Source organism: Schistocerca nitens, chromosome 4, assembly GCF_023898315.1.
Source record: "Schistocerca nitens isolate TAMUIC-IGC-003100 chromosome 4, iqSchNite1.1, whole genome shotgun sequence".
Taxonomy (NCBI): Eukaryota; Metazoa; Arthropoda; class Insecta; order Orthoptera; family Acrididae; genus Schistocerca; species Schistocerca nitens.
In genome coordinates this window covers 794,857,197-794,869,700 of record NC_064617.1, presented here as the reverse complement: position 1 = coordinate 794,869,700, position 12,504 = coordinate 794,857,197, and the positions used below count along the sequence as shown (strand labels likewise).

The window sequence follows — 12,504 nt, the reverse complement described above, 5'->3', positions numbered from 1 at the left end:
CAACTGCACAGTTTACAACTTGTTATCGACTTATACATTATATGTTGTTGTTGTTGTGGTCTTCAGTTCTGAGACTGGTTTGATGCAGCTCTCCATGCTACTCTATCCTGTGCAAGCTTCTCTTCTTCAGAAACGCTTTCCTAGCCATTGCCAGTCTACATTTTGTATCCTCTCTACTTCGACCATCATCAGTTATTTTGCCCCCCAAATAGCAAAACTTCTTTACTACTTTAAGTGTCTTATTTCCTAATCTAATACCCGCAGCGCCACCCGACTTAATTCGACTACATTCCATTATCCTCGTTTTGCTTTTGTTGATGCTCATCTTATATCCTCCTTTCAAGACACTGCCCATTACGTTCAAATGCTCTTCCAAGTCCTTTGCTGTCTCTTACAATTATATAGACGTCACCAAAGGCTATAATTTTAGGCAGTGTTGTAAGTTGACTGAAACATGTATCAAATCGTCGTCGTTCATTTCCGACCCCGTTTGATTCGACAGGGGACTGTTCAGCTTTTCAGCACGTCTCGCAATAGGACGTCACGTGCACTCATCCTGTCGAAGAATGTATGATTGGTATCCTCCACAACACGTGTACACCGATGTGGTGCAAATCATTTTCCAAGCAGACATAGTTAGGCCCGCGAAGCTCCCTGAGCATCGATAGTTGACGTACGAACTGTCATCGGAGGGGCTATTTTTCCGTAACTTGAAACATGTATGTATTCAGTACAGCGATGGCGAGGCATGACAGAATCTCTGACCAGAGAGTTGTTTATCGTTGCTAGTCTGCGCTTGACCGCGCGAGTGTTCAGTTCCGAGTTGGACCCAGTAGCGAGTAGGAAGTTGCGAGTTAGCAGTTGCGAGTTGTACTCAGTCGGAAATTGTGTGTGAGGAGTCGGCGGGCGTCGACATGGGTCTCTGGTCAAGGTTCGGGACGAGGTACATTGTTAAATAAGGTAATGAAGCAGCATTGCGCTCAGCCAATAACATCTGTTAATTGTAATTAATTTTTTCAAGAAATGCCCCAATAATAATTTTGTTTTCAAAGCAATCGTTTTTAAGAAAATACACTCCTGGAAATTGAAATAAGAACACCGTGAATTCATTGTCCCAGGAAGGGGCAACTTTATTGACACATTCCTGGGATCAGATACATCACATGATCACACTGACAGAACCACAGGCACATAGACACAGCCTACAGAGCATGCACAATGTCGGCACTAGTACAGTGTATATCCACCTTTCGCAGCAATGCAGGCTGCTATTCTCCCATGGAGACGATCGTAGAGATGCTGGATGTAGTCCTGTGGAACGGCTTGCCATGCCATTTCCACCTGGCGCCTCAGTTGGACCAGCGTTCGTGCTGGACGTGCGGACCGCGTGAGACGACGCTTCATCCAGTCCCAAACATGCTCAATGGGGGACAGATCCGGAGATCTTGCTGGCCAGGGTAGTTGACTTACACCTTCTAGAGCACGTTGGGTGGCACGGGATACATGCGGACGTGCATTGTCCTGTTGGAACAGCAAGTTCCCTTGCCGGTCTAGGAATGGTAGAACGATGGGTTCGATGACGGTTTGGATGTACCGTGCAACTATTCAGTGTCCACTCGACGATCACCAGTGGTGTACGGCCAGTGTAGGAGATCGCTCCCCACACCATGATGCCGGGTGTTGGCCCTGTGTGCCTCGGTCGTATGCAGTCCTGATTGTGGCGCTCACCTGCACGGCGCCAAACACGCATACGACCATCATTGGCACCAAGGCAGAAGCGACTCTCATCGCTGAAGACGACACGTCTCCATTCGTCCCTCCATTCACGCCTGTCGCGACACCACTGGAGGCGGGCTGCACGATGTTGGGGCGTGAGCGGAAGACGGCCTAACGGTGTGCAGGACCGTAGCCCAGCTTCATGGAGACGGTTGCGAATGGTCCTCGCCGATACCCCAGGAGCAACAGTGTCCCTAATTTGCTGGGAAGTGGCGGTGCGGTCCCCTACGGCACTGCGTAGGATCCTACGGTCTTGGCGTGGATCCGTGCGTCGCTGCGGTCCGGTCCCAGGTCGACGGGCACGTGCACCTTCCGCCGACCACTGGCGACAACATCGATGTACTGTGGAGACCTCACGCCCCACGTGTTGAGCAATTCGGCGGTACGTCCACCCGGCCTCCCGCATGCCCACTATACGCCCTCGCTCAAAGTCCGTCAACTGCACATACGGTTCACGTCCACGCTGTCGCGGCATGCTACCAGTGTTAAAGACTGCGATGGAGCTCCGTATGCCACGGCAAACAGGCTGACACTGACGGCGGCGGTGCACAAATGCTGCGCAGCTAGCGCCATTCGACGGCCAACACCGCGGGTCCTGGTGTGTCCGCTGTGCCGTGCGTGTGATCATTGCTTGTACAGCCCTCTCGCAGTGTCCGGAGCAAGTACGGTGGGTCTGACACACCGGTGTCAATGTGTTCTTTTTTCCATTTCCAGGAGTGTAATTATTACAATTGAAACAATATTTCCCATGCTTTTCCTCCCAGAATCAATTTATCAGATTAACTATTGCACAGGGCCAAAGGTCAGCGCAGCTGCCTTTATAAAATTTATCAGGTTCACCTTAACGTTAATTTTGTGGGGACTTAACATTACCGAGCGAGGTGGCGCAGTGGTTAGCACACTGGACTCGCATTCGGGAGGACGACGGTTCAATCCCGTCTCCGGCCATCCTGATTTAGGTTTTCCGTGATTTCCCTAAATCGTTTCAGGCAAATGCCGGGATGGTTCCTTTGAAAGGGCACGGCCGATTTCCTTCCCAATCCTTCCTTAACCCGAGCTTACGCTCCGTCTCTAATGACCTCGTTGTCGACGGGACGTTAAACACTCCCCACCACCACTTAACATTTTTGCACATTTTTATTATCATTGCGTGTTATTACTGTGGGAAGCTAACATTTGGCACTATTTGCAATTCTATTCAATTCTTTTCATTTTGCATATTTTTACGGGGAGGTTACACTTAGCACGATGTCTATTCCCATTTAAATATTTTCTTATATTTTTGCGGGGAGGTTACAAACTTCTTCCCCTATTTCTGGAGGAGTCCTGCCATTCCTTCTTCCACTTTGCCTTGGATGGAGCTCTGTTCTACTGTATATACAGGGTGTCAATTATTGTACTAAATGACAAGAAACATAAATCAGTTACAAACTACGGCGTGCACACACGTTATTCAACATGTAAACGTCACTATAAATATTCGAACTTAGGTTATGACATGTTCGATATGCCTGCCATCATTGGCGACGATGTGGCGGGGAGGAATAGCGAAATTCTGCATGTCCCAACATCGACACTGTCGGTAACCTGAGTGGCTGTTTTCAGCTCAGCAATGGTTTTGGGGTTACTGCTGTACACCTTATCTTTAACATTGCCCCACAAAAACGAGTCGCATTTATTGAGATCCGGAGAATATGGCTGCCAGTCGAGGCCCATGCCAGTGGCGTCTGCTTAGCCCAGAGCTGGAATGCGGTCACCAAAGTGCTCCTCCAGGACATGAAACACTCTCCTGCATCGATGGGGTCGAGCACCGTCTTGGAACCACATTCTGTCGAAACCAGGGTCAATTTGCAAAATGGAGATGAGATCATCTTCCAAAACCTTCACGAACCGTTCAGTAGTCAACGTGCCTTCAATTAATATTGCACCGATTATTCCGTGACTGGACATTGCACACCACACAGTCACCTGTTGAGGGCGAAGAGACTTCTCGACAGCGAAATGTGGATTCTCAGTCCCCCAAATGCGCCAATTTTGCTTATTGACGAACCCATCCAAATGAAGGTGGGCTTTGTCACTAAACCAAAGCATACTAATTACCATCATGGCCCGAAGCCAACCGTGCACTTTGAACGTCCCGACGCAAACTGTTCAGAAGTTATGACGATTTTATTTCATATTGTTCACTAACTGTCACCCAGTATGTAGGTAGTTGGGATTCCAAGACAACGTAAGTGGTCAGGAAAACTTCCGTTTCGTCTTATCACATGTAAAACGTGAGCTTTTGATGGTTATTGCCGGTAGTATTGGAGAGCTCACGTTGTACGGCGGGAAGACAAAAATTAAAGAGACTTTCGAGAAAAGGAATATTTATCCTAATGATAGAGAACTGAAACATACAATATTTTCCCACATAGCGTTCCTGCACATCAACGCACTTTGTCCAACGTTTCACAAGTTTTTTGACTTCATTGGAAAAAAAGTTTTTGGTTGTACCGGTAACCGCCGGCCGGGGTGGCCGAGCGGTTCTAGGCGCTACAGTCTGGAACCGCGCTACCGATACGGTCGCAGGTTCGAATCCTGCCTCCGGCATGGATGTGTGTGATGTCCTTAGGTTAGTTAGATTTAATTAGTTCTAAGTTCTTGGGGACTGGTGACCTTAGAAGTTAATGGCTCAGAGCCATTTGAATCATTTGTACCGATAACCAATTTTGTACCGCGTCAATGACTTCTGCATCGGTTGCAAATCTCCTTTACTGAACGCTTCCTTCAATGGTCCAAATATGTGGAAATAGCTTAGAGCTAGGTCTGGACTGTATGTTGGGTATTCCAGCAATTCGAATTATTTCCTCGGCCGTGCGTTTGGCGGAATGTTGCCGATCGTTATCTTGCTGCAGGATGACGCCTTTCCGCAATTTTTCGCGACATTTGGATCTGATTGCAGATCTCAGTTTAGTCTGCAACAAATCACAACAGCTTTCACTGTTCACAGTTTCGCCTCATTCGGTGAAATGAACGGCTACCACAACTTGCATTTCCCAGAATAGTGTCAGCATAGATTGCTAGCTGATGGTTGACGTTTAAGTTTCTTAACTTCTGGTGATGAAGGGTGTTTCCACACCATACCCGCAGCCTTACTTCCCGGTTCGTGATGATGCATCCACTTTTCATCTACAGTAACGATCCATCTCCCTCACGATTACAGCGTGCCACATATTTATGTGAGATGTCCGTCCTTTGCGCCTTATGCTGCGCTGACAATTCTTTCCGAAAATTTAACCTGTCATGTAAGATGGAGTACGCTGAACCATGACTGATACGTAAAGTATTGGCGACTTCATCCACTGTGACTCATCTGTTTTCCGTCACCGTATCCTCAACGATTTCCAAACTATCCTCAGTTGTTGACGTCGATGGCCTTCCCGATCTTTCATCGTCACCTAGGGAATTTCTTCCTACTTGAAACACTCTATCCATTCATAGATCTTGCCTCGCGATAAACAACTGCCACCATACTGGACTTGCATTCCACGAATAACTTCCTCAGGGTTAACACTTTTCTCAAGCAAAAAGCTAATCACTGCACTTATGACCTTCTTAGTGCAGATTGACAATAGAGCTGCCATGTTTCACGGTTTGCTACAATACAATGACTAACTCGCGAATAAGAGTGAGACATTGTATAGAATTGTTGCAGACGACAGTATTTCAGCCCTGGATACTACCAGTGTTACCAAGCCTTAAGGATAGAAACTGCAAAAGTCCGTTTACTTTTTAACTTCCCACGTACGAGTACATCTAATGTGAGGCGGATCGATCAATGAGAGGAGAGTACCTGATTTTTTTGTGAACAGATATAAACAATGACATGTAGAAATTTGTCAGCTTTCAGTGTCACAAATAGCAGCCTATTTTTTTATAATCAGTTGAATCTGTGCAACAGACCGTTTACTACAGCTGCGCGGCTACAGACTATCCCTGCCATTCTATTCCCCCTGTCTCTCAACCAGAACTTGTAGCTGCTCGAGATATATGATTTGACCTCACTACCTTCTTTTTCTTTGTTCGGTGCGTTTGATCTTATTTCTTCGAGCACTTGAACTGCGGAAATTCGTATCCTCAGTGTCCGCTGCAACTCGCTAATATTATACAACGTTATACAGCCGGCGTATCAAATAAGAAGCAATAAGTGTCTCAGTGTCTGCCAGTATCTCTGAGACACCAAGGCCGGCGCCTGTGTTAATACTGGAGTGTGACAAGCGAAGGAGATAGCCTTCGAAAACTTCCAGTAGGTCTCTCGCGCTCTTTGCCAGATACCCGCTATGCATCCTTGACGATGAATTTCTGCTGCATAAAGAATGATATTTACGTACTTACTTATACCAGCCATCGAAGAATATACGAATCGAACATCTTTGCAGCTGAAAGTGCGGTATGTTCGTAGTACTTTTTGCGACTCCCTCTACAAAAAAAGAGTTAAAAATTCGCCTTTGGTAATGCATGATCCTTACTGACGTTCATGTCTGCTTATTACATTTTCCTTCATTCACTTTACTTTCCAAGATGACATATTTTTTCACTCGTTTCATAAAATTCAATATGAGCAAAATTAAACCATAAAACTATACTCTTAAAATAAGGAATAACGAAAATAATAATAAGTAATAACGATAGTAATAATAATAAAATGAGTTACAGCTCTTGGAGAAGAGGAGGCTTACAGGTAAAATAATCCGAGTATTCAGACTAACCTTCACAGGCATAAGCATGTAAGTGAGTAGCGTTTACTGGTGTTTGTGTTATCGTAAACACAAACCTGGGAATGTGAACTGCCAACATAAATGTGCTACTGAGCTCAAAGCCACATCACTTACATGAAATTGAAAGGAATCCTGTGTGTGTGAAAACCGATCTCATTCATAAGCAAATGAATAAGCAAACCAATAATTTCACGCTCGGTGGACCTGGTCAGCACGAACTATTTGAAAAAAAAAAAAAGAAAGAAAACGTAACTGTATACATACAAACGAACCAAACTGTAATGTCCACCTTATAAAAATGTAACCTGAAACACACGAAAATTTCTGCACTGACTTATGACAATGGTACAATAAAGAAACTGACAGACCTACATTGCGCAATAGAAACGAAACAATCGCGTATTGTGAATCTCACCCGAGAAATGAAGTACTGGCAGGAACAGCAACACAGAGAGACTCCGCCACAACTAAAAAATAGTACTGCTAAAAAACTAGCAACAGTTGGTCCAGAGAAATTAGGTTCATAACCTTGACACAGAATGCCAATGTAACACATGACTCTAACTTTAAATTCTGAAATTTCAGTTAGGAAGAACCTTATAAAAAATTATAGACTCTAATATGAAAATTCATTTAATCTAATAAATTACATGGTACAGTAAACTAACTCAGAAGATGAATCAATAGAATAACGATCAAAAATCGATTGTGACGAGGGTGAAGTGAACCAACAGTACAAATCTACTAATACAAAAATAAAGTTTTTACCTCATCAAATAATACCTTGTTCTTCATTTCAAAACCTTTTTTATGTCCGTATGCTGTCCAACTATTATTCTGAGTCATCATTCCTCCTCGTAATAAATCTGCAGCTCACATAGTTCCAAAAGTGCGTCCATGAATTACACTGTACACTCAACGAATCCCGCGCGCTGCACACCGCATCTATCCACTACTGACCGCCAAAGTTTCTACGACTCCACATTGTTGCCGTTGGAGACGCAGATACTGTTGCTTAACAACTGTTTCTCTGATCACAATTCTTCAAATATATCATTTTCCTTTACAAATATTAACACCTAAAATAACATCAACAAAACATAGCCATCTTACAAGCACTTATAAAGAAGAAATTTATCTTTTAAACAACGCCAGAAAGGTTCAAACAGAATATTAGAGAATATTGCACCTTCACGTCAGAGATTGACACGGTAAAATCTATACGGTAATTAGGAATACGATCTGATATGGTGAGGGGATATTTATCATGGTAGCAACTTAATGCAGAGGGGAGGGGTAGGAACAGGGCTCCAGCAGAGTAATAGCTTAATACAAAAATTGGTTTATTTTCCAGAGGTCTCCACAAAGTAAATTTGGCACCAACTTTTAAAAGACGTATTCCAGTTAATCTAATACAGTTTAAACAAAGCAATCTGGATACACCATCAACTGAAATTAAACAAAAATTTATTTGAAAAATCTTGACCATAAAGGTTACAACTTGAACTAAGAAACTACAGTTATCTAAGCAGTTTTAAAACCAATAAAAGAACAAAGTAGCACACTTCATTCACAGCTTTAAATACTTGATTACCAGCGAAACTGATAGGCAGGCAATTCATAATCAGCTTCTCTGCAGCAAGGGTACCAAATCAACACACCAAATAAGCTCGGCTCCGTACAGGTGGTGTATGTGTGTATGCCTTACAAGTTACGAATACCACCAGCACCAAGGGACAAGCGATTACAACACACAGAAAGGAAGGTTACTCACTTTCCATAATCCTGAATACTTAAGAAATACAGCCATGTTTAACAGAAATTTCTAATACCGCTAAAGCGCGGCCAGATACAGCACAATCAAAACAGGGTTACACAGAGAAAAACTCACTGGCTCAGATTAATGAATGATACCTCATCAGATTCAACACGGCTCTTACGTATAGATGAGACGACCGTAAATCACCAGTGAATATGCCTCATCAAACTGCAGCCTGGCAGAAATCTTCAATGCGAAGCGACGCAACACGCTGCAGTCCGCCCCTGGTAGCTGAGTGGTCAGCGCGACAGAATGTCAATCCTAAGGGCCCGTGTTCGATTCCCATCTGGGTCGGAGATTTTCTCCGCTCAGGGACTGGGTGTTGTGTTGTCCTAATCATCATCATTTCATCCCCATCGACGCGCAAGTCGCCGAAGTGGCGTCAAATTGGAAGACTTGCACCCGGCGAACGGTCTACCCGACGGGAGGCCCAAGTCACACGACATTTACAACACGCTGCAGGATGACATTCTCCATAACACCGTTGCCCAGGGGCACCACACCCAGATAAACAGCCGGTCCTGTCCGTCCACTGCAATGCGCACCGCCGCTGCACTCTTCCACGCGAGACAGTGTGTCAAACGAGAGCTCTAGTCCAAGACCCGGCGAGCAATACTCTCTCTCTCCGTAAGGCGGCCTTAAAAAATCCTCACTTTTCCTCTTCGCCCGCCTCCTATAGGGCCGCAGCGGAGACCACGGCGCTGAGGTGCAGCAACACGGTCTTTGTCCGCTCTTGCCAGGTATCAACAGGAGTCGGTGCACGGCGCACGGTCGTCACCAGTCACATCACCAATCTCTACTGGACCAAAATCATTCACTCTCTTAAAAAATAACGCTAATCTTTTTGGAATGTCTTAGATGATGTAGCTCGGAACGGGAGACGAATGTTGGGGCCACACTCGACAGGAATTGTTGCTGTTAATCAATTTCCGAGCAAACACTGCGATGGGAACAGAATGGATTTGACATTTTGATGCGGATACCTTGCAAAAGTTCCCAACGGAACATGCGGCTACACGTCTACCACGGTACAAATGCCACAAAAACTTGATATCTGCTGACACGAGGTCTGTAGCGTGATCCGTCAAGTCACGACTTTTCCTTTGCCTTTTTTCAAATGATCCATTGCACAGAGTACACCCACGGCTCAATGACACTTTTAACTAGCATTGAGTGGAACGTGAGTTTCGGCCGGTGGTGTATTTCGTAGTCACTCATCCATGTTAACATGAGCTAGGATGTTTATTTCAATCATAGCAGTGAGCAAATACTGCCCTTTCTCCTACAGGGTGACCAAACTAAAAGAAGTCCCATGTTTTAAACAACGTACAGACAACTCGTCCGGTTACTGTAAATACAGAATACAGAGTAGTAAATTATTGTTATGAAAAACGACGTACTCAACATTGATTGGGCCAACAGTTCACACGAGCGGTTGAATATGTTCATCATAAACTTCGATGCACAATTCAGCACGTCCCAACATGCTTCTGGAAACTTTTGCCGATTCATTCGCAGTGATATCCGCAGTCGCATTGAGAATGTATGTTTCCAACTTTTCAGTTGTATACAATTTGTTACTGTGGACTTCACCCTTTAAATTATCCCACAAATAAAAATCACAGATCAACAGATCGGGCGATCTGGGAGGCCGTAAACCTGCGGAAACTGTAGGTTCTTCTCTGAAAGCTTCATGGACGTATGACGTTGAAAACCATGAAGTATGCGCCGTAGCGCCATCTTACTGAAAAAGCGTATAATCTCATTCTTCCTCCGTCAGCTGTGCTACGAATAGTTGCAACAATTCCGTTAATACACTTGACAGTTCACGGTGTTGTTAAAGAAAACGGGCCATGCATGCAATCCGTTGGCCTGAAACTGCACACCATACGCCTACTTTCAAACCAAGCAAAGACACCTCAAAGGGTTTCGTGGGATTGTCTGTTGACCAATAGCGTATGGTTTGAGTGTTCACGTACCCGCTAAGATGAAATCATGCTTCGTCTGAGTTTATGTAAAGATTTGGATCCAGATAACCATCAACGACATTCGCAATAGTGTTGTCGTTGTGTGTAATCCATAGGTTTTGCTGCTTGCATCACTCTTTCTTTTTAAGGTCGCATATGTAACAGCTTCAATATGTTCTGGCATGACATTCGTTTGATGTTTAGTTGGGAGGCTAGACATTTCGCTGATTTCCATGGACTTCTTTCCATAATCTCGTGAACACGTTCTATATTTTTCGACGAACAAGCTTTCTTTACACGGTTACGTTTGGCGCTAGCGACTGAACCTATTGCTCTACATTTAGTGCTCAATTTCTGCACAACACATTTTACAGGAGCAGCTATCTGTGGATATTTTGTCGTGAACCTTTCATTTAATGTTTGAGATGATTTACATTTTAAAAAAGTTGCAGCAGTAAACACTTTTTGTTCGACTGAAAAAAGCATTCTGCAGATCTGTATTCACAACAAGCTTGAAACTGACTACTGACAACGTACCACTGACCACTAAATCGCCGCTCGACATCGCGTAACGTCACGTGACCCCGCTCAAGCGCCGCCCTAGCGGTAAGACATAACAACATTCAGATAGCTTGAAATGACATGTTCAGTCGGCCTCTTTTACCTTGGCGGCCATGTACATCTTCATGACGACTTTGCTGTGGATACTCCTGTGTTTCAACTGCCCCGTTTATAGGGCTGAACGAGTAGGTCCCCGGTTTGACGATTATTCACTCAGGCATTCCCCGGTTTGACGATTATCCACTTAGGCATATCCTCGCACCTCGCCCTGTCCACCCACAACATTCGATCTGAATTCTACGTAAAATATCTGGAGCTTTTTGGGACAAATGGTGAAATGCAGTAAATTGCATCCTGGGAATCTGATGACTCTACGGTATCTAATCATCAATGAGTGGCTTCAGCTGCATAAGATGTACGAAAAGCAACTTGCGGACTCCCCTCCTCGCTGAATTTATGTCATTATCAAGGCTGGAGACGGTGTTACGCGGTACTAGCGTGATGTCGCCAAGGAGGCTAAATTTTTGTCTGGTGTGTTTTATAAGTTTTAAGAAAGAAAACATGGTCCAAATAGGCTGTAATATCTTTATTTTCCTTGCTGTTTTTCAGGCATTTATCACAAGCCCTAGGCTTCACATATTTGACTCACAAATGGCTTTAAAGTATGTGTAGCACAAATACAATCCAACAGTGCTGTATAAGGCATCAAACATTACAATTCCTGATTACCAGTGTCCAGGGTTAAATTTCAGGTCTCTTCCCAGTGTCTCCAGCGTGGTGCTGCTGATTGTGATCTTTCCTGCAGATGAGGACTTTAAATGCGCTAGTGCCCTTGATGCTCTTAGAGTGGCGTAGGCTACGTGGAGAACCGAGTTTCACCCTCCTCTTGTCTCGTCAGCGGTGACAGCAGTGCTCCACGGTGCTATACACACACTCATCACGCCGTCACCTACACTTGTCAGTTTTTGTTTTTGCGATCTTTAGTGGTGGTGGTGGTGGTTAGTGTTTAACGTCCTGTCGACAACGGCGTCATTAGAGACGGAGCGCAAGCTCGGGTTAGGGAAGGATTGGGAAGGAAATCGGCCGTGCCCTTTCAAAGGAACCATCCCGGCATTTGCCTGAAACGATTTAGGAAAATCACGGAAAACCTAAATCAGGATGGCTGGAGACGGGATTGAACCGTCGTCCTCCCGAATGCGAGTCCAGTGTGCTAACCACTGCACCACCTCGCTCGGTGCGATCTTTAGTCCTCATACTACTCTGCCGCAGCTTCCCACACTAGTCTACTCTGTGCAAGCCTTATCATCTCTGGATAACTACTGCACCCTACAACCATATGAACATATTCACTGTACAAAAACACCGAAAACATATTCGCACTTTCCGAATAAATGTTCCATTGTATACGAAGAAAGGAAAACGTTGACATTCAGGTGACCGAATAACTTTTTGGGTGCCTCACAGTCAAAAATTCTATACGACTTTGAGTGTTTAGTCAAGGCGGTAGGGTAGGAGAAGCGCTCAACAGACCGTAACGGGAGTCGTTACGGCAAAAGCTCCAGCCATTGAGGAGAGTTCTACTCTCGGAAGTACAAGAGCCCACGATCCAGAACGAGTCAAG

The 12,504-nt window shown here is 44.7% G+C and overlaps 1 non-coding gene across 1 annotated transcript; it reads right to left on the bottom strand.

Annotated features, from left to right (window-relative positions):
• Positions 1–12,042: 12,042 nt before the first annotated feature.
• Trnaa-cgc (transfer RNA alanine (anticodon CGC)) lies at positions 12,043–12,115 on the bottom strand. The gene has a single exon. It is a non-coding gene; the product is annotated as a tRNA-Ala (tRNA).
• Positions 12,116–12,504: the final 389 nt, after the last annotated feature.